The 15,582-nt window shown below is 41.0% G+C and overlaps 1 protein-coding gene across 6 annotated transcripts in view; it reads left to right on the top strand.

The window, feature by feature from the left end:
- Positions 1-15,582, top strand: part of FYN (FYN proto-oncogene, Src family tyrosine kinase) — a 139,029-nt gene that overhangs the window by 56,101 nt on the left and 67,346 nt on the right. For all 6 annotated transcript variants that reach the window (XM_064508890.1, XM_026119917.2, XM_026119919.2 and 3 more), the window contains exon 2: positions 5,382-5,448. The gene's annotated coding sequence lies outside the window, so the exon portion shown is untranslated. The remainder of the gene's footprint in view (positions 1-5,381; positions 5,449-15,582) is intronic.

The following is a 15,582-nucleotide window of genomic DNA, read 5'->3' as shown; positions in this document are numbered from 1 at the left end:
TTTTCTGATGATGTGAGTGCTTATTTCCTCTCGTAGAAACTGTCCACGGGCATATCTGGCGGGTGCGGATCTGCAGGCCGCGGGCGCAGGGGAAGGGCTGTAGCGCTCTCACTAGATACCATGTGCGTGCCTTGGTGACTGCTGAGACTCTGCTCTTTCAATGAGCTCCAGCAGCATCCAGCAGCATTCTTAAGAGCCAGCTAAGAAGGTTAGAGCCTGTGCTCTATTTTTAGGACTATGGGCTCCATTCATTTACTTAAAAAAAAAAAAAGAAAAAGAAAAGAAAAAAAAGCTATTTGGTGCATAGCACTTCTCGTTTTTCTGTAGATAAAAATGTTCCCACAATTCATGAAATTGCTTTTCTGCTTTTTCGAGAACTGAAGTACATTACTGCAATCACATGCTCCTCATACATGTATTACGGTCTAAATGCATGCTCGGTTTAGAGCTTGCTTGTAGTTACTGCTATCAATTGTTTAGTGCTTGTGATTGCCAGCGATAGCCTGATGCGTAGGAAGCTGGCGTTCCAGTGGCGCGGCTGAGGTACGTTGTGCACAGATTCGCTTTCAGCTTAAAAAGGCAACTAAAATACATGCTCCCCTTTTAGGGAGTGTGGATTGCAAGGAGTGCCAAAGAGTAAGGGTCGTTCTCAGACAGATTTCAGAAGGCAGAATTTAGGGATGGGCTGTGAGTGCTGTTCTTGTCTAGCTTTCTGTTGCCTGTACGCCTTCTCTTTCCTTCTGTTTCTGTGTTTTGTTTCGTTTGCTTGTGATAATTGCTGGCTGTTTCACAACATATTTCTTAACACTTTTGCATATTCTGGTGTTTCATCTGTCTTTACCTTTGCACACTCCGCCTACATCCACAGTTTTCAAACTGCAGCACTCAGTTAGGTGGCTCCCACTTCCCAGCTCCTTTATGCTTTCGGCTTTCCCTGTGGTCCTGTAGGTGTGTTTCAAAGCAAGTTTATGCCTAGAAAAGCAGCTGAATATGAGAAAAATTCAGTTCAGTTTGTCCTGCTTGAAAGTTGAGAGAGGAAAAGGTATTAGTGTCGATGGTACTGAGCTGACCGTATCAGTCATCAGCAAGGGGCTTACACTGACTATGGGAGTGAAGTATCCCAGGGAAAGGAAAAACGAGCAGTATGCTTTGGAGGGAAGAGGCAGGTCTGGAAGCAGAGTACTTTTCTGTATTTTCCTAAATTTTTTTTCCCCTCCAATTTCCTGCTTCTGCATACTTGCTGCCACTGCAGCAGTGACTTTGCATCTGAGTTCTTGCTGTTCCAAGCGGAAGAGGCAACAGTATGGAAGATGTGTTTTTGGACATCCACAAGTCTGATGCTGGAGATGATGCTTTTGTGTCGAAGTTACTAGTTTTCTTTGGGAGTCTTTTAGGAAACGGTTTTAGTTATCCTCTTTACATCTCGCAACTGCATGAAGCTTTCAAATAACTGTTTCAGAAACGCAGTGAGTTTCCCCCAAAATGGGAGGTGCTTGTCTTGCTTCGTAGCCACTGTCCTCTTTCCAAGTTTTATCACTGTTGGGGGGGGGGGGGATAATCAGAATTACAACATCTAGTCTCTGTAGAGTCTTCTAACAGTGTTGCTGTTTCTTTTCTTCTGTTGGCGTTCAGGGTTGTGTCTGTCCTAGTTGCAAGAGCTGCTTCCCTTGGGAGCTCCCTCTTTGCTGCCTCTCAGTTGCCCCTATTGAAGCCTGGGCTTTTTCCTATTACGTGCCTGCTATCTGGAACTCGCACTTATCAAGGAGCGGTTTCAGGGTAACAGTGAGGCTTCTGTGTCTCTGTCGAAGAGCAAGCCTATAAGCTTCCTTTACTTTAAAGGTTTTATTGTTGGAGAGCTTTCAGATGTTCACAGGATAAGGGGTCTTTATGTATAAGCTGGCATTGCACAGCAAAGGATTGCTTTATGTAAGCTAAGTTTAAGATGTGCAGTTCCTTTACAAATTGGCCACGTAAACCCCTTGTGTGGGTGATTTTTTTTCTCCTTGTGTTTTACATGACTTTTAGAAGGGTTTTTTAAATTTTTTTTTCCAGGATTTTTAATGATTAGAAATTTTAAAGGGGAGGGAGGAATACGAGGAAAAGGCAGCACTCTAGATGTAACCGAACATGCATGTGTCTGTACTGAACAAACGCTAGTGTCTGCATCCTCTACGACAGCAGAGTCTTCAGTGTGTCTGAGAAGAGTGACTCAAAACTTTCTTACTGTAGGGTCATAGTAATCCACTACTGAGAAATACTTTCTGGACTGATTCGTGGCCCAAAAAAACACTTAATATGATGTGTTGTATAATAAGCACAAACTGTTTTTAAAACATAATGAAAAAGGAATGTTATTGCTTAGCAGACTAATCAATGCTTTCTTTACAAACTGGATCCAGCTCATTTACAGGTTGTACATCCTGATCCAGGCATGTTCATTTGTAAACAGTTCTCCAGCTTGAAAACCTTAAGTAGGTTTCCTTCTTCTTCCCAATTGTTGCCAAGTAAAATAGCAGCCTAAAGACCAAGGATGCATGGTCCTAATTTGGGTTTGAAAAGACAGCAACAGAAGCATGTTACTAATGCAAAGCTGACAGCCGTTCATCATTATTTAGAAATTTTTCTGTGTGTTTGAGCACATCATAAACTTGAATTACATCTACTAAGGCCCATTTGAAAATTGTTAAAGAGCAGTTACAACTTCAGCCAGCCACTTCCTCCAGCTGGGCCAAGCTCACATGCAAACTGCAACATATATCAGAGAAAATCCGCTGTGTCACTTTTTTTACATCTTAAATCATGTTGTTTTCTGTTTCAAATGATGGCTAAATTGTCACTGAACAAAATTTGGTATATTAATAAGTTATTTTTGTGGGCTTTTGCCTAAGGTTGCTCGCCATAGATTTGATCCAAAGATCCTTGTAGTCAGTGGGTGTTAATGGATTTTGGCTTGTAGGCTTGGGGAGGAAAAAAATAGTAGTAAGTGTGTCTGTTGTCAGTGACTGCTCTTCTGCCAGCAGTAATAAACTTAATTCTGATCCTGGTATAAACTGATAAAAACCTGTCTGGAAATCAATGCGAATGAAGCAGGGGTTGCCTTGTGAAGTGGGAAACACAGTGAAATGTACTGGTGCCATGTGGTTATAGCAGTTACCCCCTTCTCCTTCACAAACATGCCAGAGTCTCACCAGCACTCTTCAGAAAGCTTTGCTGGCTTTGGAAAACACAGCATAGAAGGTAGTAAAATAAATGAATATCAGCTGTGAGATGAGCCAGTTTTGGTTTCTTTTGTAATTATTATAATAAATTGGAACAGGGGACAAGGTTGGGAAATTCATCCAGTTAAAGCCGAACAGGCTTCCCGTCCCGTTTAGTTTTAATCCAGGTTGCTTCCCCGAGCTGGTTTGGGGAACGAGCCTCAGTGCTGCGGTGCAGGTGGGAGCGCTGCTGGGGCAGGGGTGGCTCTGCCCTTCTGGCACTGGTGCCAGCCTGACCCTGTCAAATGTTCATGGGACCAGCAGCATACAGGTACTGAATTTCCTTTATTTGTCACTTCTCTAAGGGAATTACTAAATCAATCTCTTGGTGTAAAAGAAAATAAGGAGCTAATCTGGAGCTGAGTGCTACTGGATTATTTTGAACCTGGTTCATCTCTTAAGCTTCCCGCTTCTCTGTATGCAGATGTTATCCAATTAGCTCTGAGGCAGAAGCAGATTTTCTTGACTTGATTTTGCTTTCCAGGCCAAATGCCTGGAAGCTTGGGAGGGAAAGGGATAGTTCTAGAATAATAACCACCTTCCCTGAGCCTGAGCAAAGTGGTTCAAGCCCCGTATTTTTTCAGTGTTTTCACAAAATCTGCCAGGCTGTTCAATAGGCGCTGGGGGAGGAGGGGTTGTTGTGGTGTTTTTTTTCTTTTTTCCCTAATATGTTCAATTTTTTTTCTCGACCACTAAGCGAAGAAAGCAAGCAGGGAAGTAGACGTTTTGTAGTTTTGTGATAAAAAAAATTCTGTTCCTATAATCTTTCACAACAACATCTTCTGATTTTTTTTAAATAATTCTTTTCCTTTCCCTCCCCGCCCCAAACTCTCCACCCAAAACAAACAGTTTTAGCCTTACAAAACTGGAAGTCTGCTTTCTAATCTGCATTTAGAACAATATAATCCACTTGGTATAACATAAAGAGGGCTTATTTGGCTATTCCGTAATATAAACTTTATTTTCATGGCTACTTTTCATGTAACAACGACCAGAGAAAATAATTTGATCTAAAAATCTATTCCTCCTTCCTTTCCTGCAAATGCCTACAGCATCCTTCAGGAAAGGTACTGGTGCAAAGATCTGCTCCTTCTGTAGCTGAGGCCAACTTTCTCCGTCAATAATGCAGGCTGCTAAGTCATTTGTGTATAGTTGTAAAGTTACGCATTCAGCATTAATTTCATAGATGCCTTTCTCATGGAAAATTCAGCTATATACTTGGGGGGTGGGCAGGAGAGGTTGTTTTTCTTTTCTAAAGCAGTTCAAATTCAGTCCAGCTTCACTAGTTTGGACATGAGGACACTGAAATGTGTTTTCTCCAGTTGTTGCACTCTTCATTCCCAAACCTGAACAGCAGCAAAATCACAGCCCCTCCCTCTTCCAGGGGTTTAAAAAAGAAATATTTTATCATTGTTAGTCTGTGCTCCATGAGTTGTTTTTTCAAAAATTTTGCCTCAAGGAAAAATAAGGAGTTGCTGTCATTTGACATTTACTCAAGGCTGGCGAAGTGATGGCGTTTGTCACTTCTGCTCTCCATATTGTTCAAACTGGCCCTAATGTATGTCAAGCTGGATATTGCATCTACTTAGCTGCTTTACTTCTGTGTTTCTCTAGACAATGGGGGGCAATTCATGCATTCTAAAAATGTAATGTGGCACAAACCTTTTTTTTTCTTTTATGTGTAGTTTTCTAACAAGGAGGCTGTTCAGAGCATTATGTGTATGATCATATTAAAATAGCTTGGTAAAGCAAAATCACTAGGTGAAATTGTGTTGACCAGTTTTTCAGGGCTGGATCGAAAATAATTGGCACGCTTGCTTTATTGCCTCTGCTTGTTTCATGTTGTTGACCTTGTACCACTGCAGTCTGAGTAGCTGTCATGTCAGTGACAATGATGGGTCTGAGCATTCTGAAGGAATCCTGTGATTATTCAAATATTTCGCATGATGTTGGTGGATTTTAATAATTAGTTGCGAAGGATCGAATCCAATTACCCCTTTCCCTAAAACAGTAAAAATAGTGGAACATTAGTGATAAAAGTTAGCAGAGTAAGAAAGAAATTTAATGTAATTTTGTGGTGTTCTAGACACTAAATTTTTTTTTCCTTTTTCTCACTTTTTACAGGGCCTGTTTTCGAGCTGTTTTTAAGGAAATGTGGTGAATGTAAACTTACTCTGGGGGGAAAATTCTGGTAAGTGGTGCTGTCTTTAATTAATTAATTTTGTTTTTCAATGACAGTTTCAGAAAGAGATTGCTTTAGCTTTTTTCAGTTTGAATTTTATTTAGCTAATGGGGAATACAGTTCACAGGGACATAGTTGACTGTATATATATTCTTCCTTTGGTATGGAGATTCACAGGATGAGAAGCACTGACAGAAAACAGCATCCTGGGCCTCAAGGCAAGGAATGTTGTTTCATTTGCTCCAGTGGCATCTACTTATTGTGTTTGTAGCTGTTATATTGTACTGAAAAGTGGCTGAGTTAAAAACCTATAGTGGAAGAATCACAGAGGTGTAAGTTAAAAACAAAGCAAACAAGAAAGCATGCTAGTGGTAGAAAAAATCAGGAGCAAAATTCATGTAGAGAAAACACATACCTCCCAAAGTAGGAATGTTCAGTCACTCATATCTTTCCATCCATCCCTCAACTGTCTGTCTGGGACACTTGCCTCTAGCCAGCAGATGGAGGTAGGATGATTGACTTATTCCTGTGAGATAAGGAGATGGCTGATGCTCCTGTTGCTGTACTGGTTTTCCTATTCCTGCTGCCTGTCCCACATGACAGAGTTCTCTGCAGATCTGGTTGCTCTGCGTGCAGTACTTCCAGAGGCAGCAGCTTCCTACCAGCTTCTGGTCCTCAGGTGCTGTGGGAACCTGGCATGTACAGGTTGGTGTATCTGTGCTGCTGAGTTGTGCCACTGTGAGGGGAAGAGAACGGAGAGGAAAGAAAGATAATTAGTAAAATGCCACAGCTAGAAGGAAGGACTCCTGAGAAAACTCCTCCTAGTTTTCTCTTTTTTTCTCAAGGCTTCTAGTTTTAACCCAACATCAGGTCCTGCAAAAAAGCAGCAGATCTGAAGTAGTTTGTAGACCTATTCTTGTTCTTACTTCTAGGAAACTCTTAATAAGTACAGTTGTGGCTGGTACCAATTGGTCACCATCATCCTTGGGGGAAAAAAACTGCCAGCAGAAGATTGTGTCCCTTCCTTCCCTTCCAATACCCAAGCAGGGTATTGGGCTGGAATTTTTTCTTCAGCATGTGTAGATTGCAGATAAAACGTGCTTATTCTTCACATGCAGAAGGCTCTAGAGTGGGATAGCCTGCAGGGGAAGAAATCTGAAAATCAAAGACTGGCTCTGTGAGAACACTTGTTCTTTTCTGCCATTAAAAAAAAAAAGAAGAAGAAAAGATGTTGTTGCTTCATATGGAAAGATACGGATTAGCTAGCATTTAAATGTAGATTGTTTAGCCTCTACAGAATGCATAGTCTTAAAGATTAGATAAATGAGATCAGAATTTTACCAAGGAGTTGGCTGAATGCATGAAAAAGCCTGTACAGTTGTACCTAGGTAAAGCCTACTGCAGCTTACTCTTTCATGAAATTTTCTCACTGCAATTTGGCTTTTAAAACAATTGTGTGTGCTGCAAGTTTTCACCTATATCACACATTCTGGAATATACAACTAGATTTTAACTGTAGGCCCAAAGATGAGCCACAGGACAGCAGCATGAACTCATTAGTCAATGAGGTTTTGTGCTGACTTCTGTTACAGCTAGAGAGGAGTAGGATCCAAATCTAGTTTTCTTTTTGGTGGTAGCAACTATACTTTGATAGTAAAAGTCGTCCCATGTCCTTACAGATTGGCTGATCTTTGTGTGGCGTGTGACAAAGCTCTGGTGCTGGCAGGTAAAAGAGCAGGGCCGTAATTCAGAAACAGTGACACCTCGTAACACCGGGGAAAGAAGGTTTATCAGCAGACCTGGAAGTCAGATTGTTCTATTTAAATTTCCCTTCAAAGATGCATGAACTGAGACCAGTCTGTGCTCCATGGCTGGCCTTCATAAAATAGCATAGTTCAAGAGCAGCAAGAGGAAAGAAACGGAAGAAACACTTTTCTTAGTTAGAATCAGAATAATTTTGTTTGGAAGAGATTACTGCATGTTATCTTGTTCACACCCTCTTTCAAAACAGGTCCAATCAGATTAGGTTGCTCAGGGCCTTGATTTTCAAAATTTGACTGGATGCCAAGGGTGGAAATCGTACAGCCTCTCTGGGCACTCATTCTAATGTTTGGCCATGCTCAGAGTGAAAAAAATGTTTCCTTGTTGTTTCTTATTACTGGTTTTCTATCCTAACAGAGCAGGGTGCTATTGAAATTGCAAAAGGCAGGTTAAAATCGTGGGATATTTGTGAGTAGGTCTGAAAAAAAATGAAGGCTTGTCAAAATGAAGGCTGCAACTTCCTCAGATCCCAATGATGTGTTTCATCATGTTCAGAACAACTAAACAGGACTCACTATTGATACTTGTGGACTTGCCTCTGCCTGTGAGAGGGGTGTCTTAGAGAAGACCCCCAAATCAGGGCAGCTGCTTCTTGTGGCTCTGAGGAAACAGGGTGTCACACAGATCTGGTAAACTTGTTAATGGGAAAACGCACAGTCTGGTTAACAGAGGATCTGTTTGGGCAATATTTCTCAGCCTTTAGTTCACATTCAGACTTGAGGAGCATGGCTACTGAGTGGATGAATCTCAAAACTCAGAAGGTTAGCTGATAAAGTCTGCCTTTTGATACTCCTGAAAGCTACCTATTTTCCTGACCTGCTCAGAGATATAAGAGAATAAAAAGAGACACTTCTCACTGCTGGATTGCAGACATACTGGAATTTATTCAAGATGATAGTCTGGAGCTGGGTTTGTACCACTCTGTGCTTGGGAGTTTTGCCCCAGAATTTAGTATTATTTTCCCAGAGCCATTTTAATATGTACTTCTGCAATTTTTTCCTTGCTTTCACAGCTGTTCCTTCCTCTCATCCCCCTTCCAGCTGTTTGCAAAGTCTTATTTTTGAGGCAGATAGTCAGGACCTTGAGGGTGTCATCTTTAAGGATCTCTGTAATATCTCCCTCCTTGCTGTAGGCTTGCCTATGGCACTCCAAATTCAGTCCACAGAGAGTTCAAAAATAACTGCAAAAAAATACAAGGCAAGGAAATAAGTTTTGCCCAATCTCTTGCCCTACCCTACTGAATCTAAGAAGGACTGGACATCAAGAGAATGTTTTGAATTTATATTGACGTAGCAGCTGAGCTCAGAGGCTCAGAGGTTTTTCATCTTGTATCAAAATCCTAGAAAAGGTCATGCACTTTCCAGATCGAAAATTCATTATGGATTTAGGAGCTGATTAGAGAAGTACATTTGAATGCTGGGAGGGAAGTCTTAGCTGAATTTAAAACTCACTCAGCTAAGCTGATGGTACCTTTCTGAGCAGTGTGGGTAGAGACTTCTTTTGAGATTTCCGTAAGGAGCCTTCTGACTGTCAGAGCAGATGTTTGCTTGGCACTTACAGGTTTGACCTGTGCTGCATTGAGCACGGAGTTCTGCAGGCAGTTGTGGAATGGCCATCTCTTCACATAAAATACTTCTTCTACAGCAAGGAGTCCCAAGAAACATGGCTGATAAAGGGAAGAAAGCCCTGGACTGTTCTGGTTTTTGCTTTCCCCTCTGTCTCCCCCCCTCCCCCCCAATCAGACTGTTCTTTGCTGGCCCAAACTCCCCTTGAAACTATGGCCTTTCCTAAAAGATTGCTATGTTTCTAAGCATAACCCATGCTGTTCACTGTGGTGCTCCTCCCTCATCCCTCTAGCTCCTCTAGATCCTATAGTTGGTTATAGCCATCCAGGTCAGAGGAGGGTAAAGCTGCAAAGTGAATAGAGGGGCTGCTATATCATCTACTGTGCTGCTGCATATTCACCTTTTTCCTATAGATTTACTCTTGCCAATAAATCTGTGAATGCTTGAGCTAAAACATGGGCCACTTAGCTGAACTTATACTTTGGGGACTGGAAGTCCCCCTGAATATAGGTGTGGGGAGGGCACCCTCCCCCCCAAGTTCTGGGCTTTCTGATGTTTCAGCTGAAATCTGAGATGCTGTGCTTCTATCTGAACACTTGTCTATAGATCAGAAGCAACTGCATATCTTAAATAATGGTTTCAGCTTTTTTTAGTTGGTCGGTTATATCACATAAAATGTGGGTTGCAGCTGCTAAGACACTCATCTGGTGTTTTGTTTTGTTTTCCCCTTAAGGGCAGTCAGATTCCCCTTCTCTCATTATTTTAAATGAATAATAATCTAGCAAGTAGTGCCTGTTTTGATTTTTAGAAATTATATAAAAACAAATTTTCAGTAACTTTATGTTTGTTTGGCGTTAGAAAGATTGTGATGCCCAGTGCATTTCTGGGTGTCTGGTTTGTGTGATATAATTATTTAGATACTTGACATCTACTAAAAGGGCTATTGAATTTCCCCTGGTGATTCTTTGCACTTGTCAGGTTTCTTACATCAAGTATTACAGAGCAACTACGTATTCCCTGCAAAGAGCTTGGAATATATGCTATTCAAAGCTCTTACTGCAAAAATAACCCCACAGAACATTTGCGTTATTACCTGTGTTCTGCCGTGTCCACGAGAGGCTTTGCTGGAATCATTAGTTGTTTGTTCTCTGTAGTTATGGCTGCCCTGGTACATTTTGGTCCTATTTCTAGGAGCTTTTAGTCTTCCAGGGTCATTAATTTGGGCACTGATGTACCTCACAATGTGCTTCTGTTGCCTAACTTCATTATCTTCTTCCTATGGGCTGAAGATTATCAAGCATCTTTAGAAAGGAAAGTGTGAGGAAATTCTTGAGCATTTTAAAATATCCTGGGTTTTACGGAGATTTGCTGTGCTGTGCTTGTAATTCCTTCAGTTTTAGTCTGTTTCTTTTCTTCTAGTCTACTGTGCATGAAAGGTCTGGATATTGGTGCCACTGGATGTGGTAAATGTTAAAGCAGGTCCCCATGATTTCTAAGGAATGCAGCTTGTCCCTTGCCCAGAACTGTGCGTCTCCAGTCGTTACAGGATTGGATTTAGTCTGCAATCTTAACACATGTGAAGTGCTGTTATACTTGTGTTCAGCTTGTTAAATCAGATACCCTACATGTGGAGGTTGCGTTCCAGACTCCTGCAGAAGAGGATCTTTCTGTCTCAGTCTGTACATTTTCCCAGGTGCTTTCCTGAGTCTTGCTGGCAATCCATTTAGTTTTGCCTTTGTTTTGGCTGAAGTCAAGGTGGTCCAACTGTTCAAACTGCTTAGCAAAAGAGAGTTGTTCTGTGGGCCATCTGTGCAGAGGCCTCTCGTGTTGTAGCCACTGGAGAAGAAATGGAGAAAGTCTGTTTAGACAGCACCTGGAGTTGGGGCCTGCATGTTGCCATGCCTCCTGGCTTTCTTAGCTGGCTCAGTGACAGGGATCTTTGCAGTGGATCATGATGTTACAGCAGCTTCAAGCTGCATGATGGATTTTTGCAAGTGCTAAATTGGTTGGTCTTTTAATCTAGATTAGAAGACCTCCAAATGCTATGTTGGAAGAAGAGCATTAAATTTGCAAATTCAAGTGTTTACTTCAGGAAGTGTCATATCAACTTCGTTCTTTTCTGTACACATGCCAGGGTATTTTGTTTTTCACTACACAGTTGTGTACTTTTTAACACAGAAACACTCCTGTTGCATCACGTTTGCATGTTCTTGTACCTTATGCTCCCTTTCCCTGTCCTTCCCTTCCTTGCCTTTAAAGAAGTGAATGGAAGTGTTTATGCAATGCACTGCAGGGATCACTCCCATCCAACCTGTTAGGAACTCAGATATGCAACCAACTTGCACCTTGTTTCACATCCAGCTCTCATCATTTAATATTCAAGTATGAGAGTAGCTTGCAGCAGGTTGATCCAACCTATTTGATAGTGGGGTTTCTGTGGTAGTGCAGGCGGAATCTCCAGGGAACTTAGTTGCTCACAAGTAACAACTCTTTAAGTGAGCCTATGCAAATTGAGATGTATTTTTTTCGCAGATGAGTAAATTAGTCATGTTTGGGAGGAGTTTTCTGCAGAGATGGAAAATACGTAATACAAAGATTATGCCTTGTTGCCTTATAAGTTCCTGGTCCAAATCGCAAGACCTCTCAAAGTGTTTGAAGGATCACCAGAAGTTTTTAACATGGACAAATTGCTCCAATTTCCCATGCCTTGTTTCAGAATTGGCATGAAAAATTTTGGCTGAAGTCATGCCGAAAAACCAAAACAGCAACAAAGAAAGGAAAAAATCTTGCAGCAGACATCCAGCATGGAGGATATTGCCAAATTTCCTTGTTTGTGCCAAGTTTATAATCAGACACCAACAGGGTCTTAGTAGGTAATGCTACCAGCCCCCCAGTTAAGTGAGGAAGGCCACACAGAAGCCTTCAGAGAGAGACAGCACTCTTCAGCTGGGGCCTGATTTGCATGATGTGCTATGTATAAGACATGGGTCATACCCAAGATTAAAAGGAGTAGAGAGCATCTGTCCTGGCTGTGCTTCTGGCTATTGGATAAGGCAGTTTCTGTGGAAAAGACTCTTACTAAATTGCATACATGTTGTAGAAATAAATACATATACAGGTATTTCAGATTGTGTGGACGGACGTAAATTTCCCTTTCTGACATGTGTGTTACATTTTGCATAGTGCAACCAAGGCACTGATTTAACCTTAGAGGAGTTGTTTATGCAATATAGGTGGGGAGAGTTAATGTAATTCTCTCAATGTTAATTCTACCTCATCAATACTTCATGGATTTAATAGATTTTAAAACTAAAATCACTTGGGAATTTTTTTTCAGCCCACCACGGCAGAGGTTGCACAAACTAAATGAGAGACAAAATGCATTAGTATATAATATAGACTGTTGCAGTATCAAGAAGATTTACTTAATTATGGATTTGTTTAGGAGACTTCTCTGTGCCTTCTGTGCAACTTTATTTTGGGAGCTAAATACTTTGCACATAGGCAAGTTAACTCTTCAAAAAGAGTTTGGTATGGATCTCTGGACACAAGTATGTGTTTCCACCTCATAGCATAAGCACACTGCTTTAGTTCTTCATCTCTCATTATGTCTCCCTCCTGGGTTAAATGTTCATCTGGCATGAACATAATGAAACTGCTTTCAGAAAGGAGCATGAAGAAGAGGAGAGATCTCATTGCAGATTACTAAGGCTGAATATTTTTGGACATTGAGTTATTTATATTAATCAGTTTGCTAAGCTCAAAGATAAAAGAAAGCCTGGGAAGCAATCCAGAAAAACCAAGAACAGAAACTAAAAAAGACAGTGTGAAGATTATGCATTAGTGAGCGTTTTCAGAATGCCTGCAGTGCAGTATCATAATAGCCATTTAAAAATGAAAATAAAGATGGGCGGATCTCAAAGACCAGTGCTCAGAGTTGGAGGAGATTCCTGTTTGATGTGTCACTCTCCGTCAGCCAAGGCAGGAAGGCCTTTTGGGAGCGCTCCATGTCATCCTGCAGCAGCCTTGCTACCAAAAACGAACAGCATTCATGAGCTCCAGAGAGCCCCTCGTGGCCTCCATGTTGGTCCAGGAGACCCAACTCTTCCCAAGACATGTTATCAGGGAAATCGTTGATGACGCTTTTTAGAAAATCTCCAGTGAGCTGAAAGGGAGGCGTAGTCTTTGCTTTTAGTAACAGCTTTGTGTTTATGCTGTGTGTATCATCCTGGAAAACCTCAGAGCTAACAGAGGTTTATACAACCTTCTAATAAATGGTGTTTTGTCGTCATGACCTTTATACCTGTGCTCTGCCCGTCTATAAGAGTACATCTAATATTGTAAGTCATATTGCTTCTATTGTTTTTAGGGAACAAAAAGTAAAAGATTACACTGTGTAAAGGTCATTCGTGCCTAGCCATTTAATATTATGAGAAGTTTGGTCTGAAAATTTCCCTCCAGCAAAAGCTTGAAAAGCCTTGAAGATTGTGTGCAACTTTCATCATGCCGTGCAACAGCAGCAGTGAGAAATATAAAATCTACTAGTTCAGTCTGCCAGAGTTTTAAATACTGTTCTGAGTGTTGAGAGCCCTACCTTTTTAATGCTACAGAAAATTTTCAGACCACATTGATCTGCTAACATAGGTTTCTTTTTTTTATCAAACTGTGTTTTTAACTTCCTGTATTTTACCTGCATAAAAATAATAACTGAAACAAGTGGCTAGAGGGATGAAAATATAAATGACCTGAGACTCTTCAGATTCTTTACAAAATTGTTTGTTAGTTAAAAACATGCATGAATCTTAGATGTGATCTGAAATGTTAACTATTTGGTCCCTGGCTAACAAACCTTCTGATTCATGTGGTTAAGATGCTGGTTAGAAAGAAGACCATGTGAAAGGAAACTTGCACCACACACTTTGGGAACATCAGTTCAGGTTATATCTTGTCTGATTTTGCTACTACGGAAGTTGAAAGTTTGACTTTTTTTTTAAGGGGGAACTTAAGCCAAATTATAGTACAATATGCTTTAACCTAGTGGTTGTATGAATGCACCAACAGCCATTGCTGATTTCTGGTTAGCTATAATTGGACTGAATTGCCAGTATTCGCAAATCCTTATTTTGCCACGATACTTGTTGGTTGTGTATGACTCTTTAAAGGGTTCTCCATTTTTTTCCCCTCAGCTAGTTCTGCAATGTTACGGCATCAGTGTCTCTCTGCCTGCTCTTTACTATCAAACGTAATCCCCTTTCCCCCTCATTTCTTCACGCTTATATCGTTTGATGAGAAATATCTAGGCAACTATGTGTCTTTGTGCCTAAGAAAGAGGCTGATAAAAGATCCCAAACTTGAAATTCTGCTCTGCCAGTAAAGCAGGTTATCTCCAAATGTGTGTGTAGACATACAGACAACTAGCAGACCTACAGCTGATAGATACTGCAGGCTTCTCATTGTCCTCTACCATAGTGATTATGCCTGTTATGTCAAGACAAAGAGCAACAAATATGTATATGAATGAAGTGGCATGCTTTTTGTCTGGGAGGACTGTGCAACATCCACAGTTCTATTTTTAAGAAATCCTCTATGATGATTTTGGTATCTGCTAAATACCTTTGCAGGAGACAAAAATCATCACATTTGCTTTTTAAAAAGTTTTGCGCTTGAATTTTGCCCTCTAACTGGCTGTAATTACATAGGGAGGCTTAGTTTGAGTCTAACCACCAGTTCTTGTGTATGTCATTAAATGTCGTTGGGGGATTAGCATGTACAGTTGTAAATGACAGTGTATATCCTCTTTTTCTTTTTTGGATTAGACTGCTTATAAGCCAAATGTCTTGGACGAGGGAGCAAGCACTATTCAAAGCCAACAAAACAAGAAGAAAGCTTGAGTTGAATCAAGGGGCTGCTTGCAGCAACCTTTTGCTTGCCCAGAGGAAGTAAGAGCACGCCGGAGACACAAGCTCCATTCCTGGTTTAACACAGAATTACTGCCTGTTGATACTAAAGTACTCGTTTCTCTCTTAGTGTGGCATGTGCTTTCCACATGTGTGTCATCCTCTGCCTGTGGTGTAGATGTTATCCAGAAACAGTTATCTGCAGGGACTTGCCTGATCGTGTGTGTGGAGTATGCCATTGACTATTATCAACACTAGTGAATCTTGCACAAACTGTAGCTTGCATCTTGATTTGAACAGTTTCACAGAGCTCATACTCAGGGAAAGATTGCAGTGCCCTTCATGTAGTATCTATCATGTAGTATTCATGCAGTGCCCAAAAGGGCTCTGTGTTGCATAAGACTTAGAAAACAGCCCACCTTGAAGACATTTCAAAAGATGGGTGTTGAACGCAGCTCTGAGAAAATGGAGTTGAGTTTGCAGGCAGAGAGACATCAAAGCACTTGTGCTGCTAGTTATGCGCAGGTGGGTGTGCTTGGGAAGGGTTCACACTAAGATAGTTCTCGTTACTTCACCTTTTCCATTCAGTTTAAGCTGCCAAACTTGCAACTGCTTTTACACATGCTCTTAGGCATGTGTGATTTGGGTGAATGTAGGTGAGAATTAAGTTTTAAGTTCTGGGGAAACAGAGACCTGTTAACCCTTTTACAGCACCTTTAAGTTTCCAGAAATGAAAAGAAAGATATATTTTCCCTTTGAGGCATATCTTTCATTACTACCCTTGAAAGTCATGAGCACTGCAGGGGACTTCTCAAAGCACAGCGATTTCTATTACCATATTAAATATTTGCCCAGTTGAA

This window comes from Dromaius novaehollandiae, chromosome 3 (assembly GCF_036370855.1).
Source record: "Dromaius novaehollandiae isolate bDroNov1 chromosome 3, bDroNov1.hap1, whole genome shotgun sequence".
Taxonomy (NCBI): domain Eukaryota; kingdom Metazoa; phylum Chordata; class Aves; order Casuariiformes; family Dromaiidae; genus Dromaius; species Dromaius novaehollandiae.
Note: the sequence above shows the minus strand (reverse complement) of the source record. Positions and strands in the feature narration are given on the sequence as shown.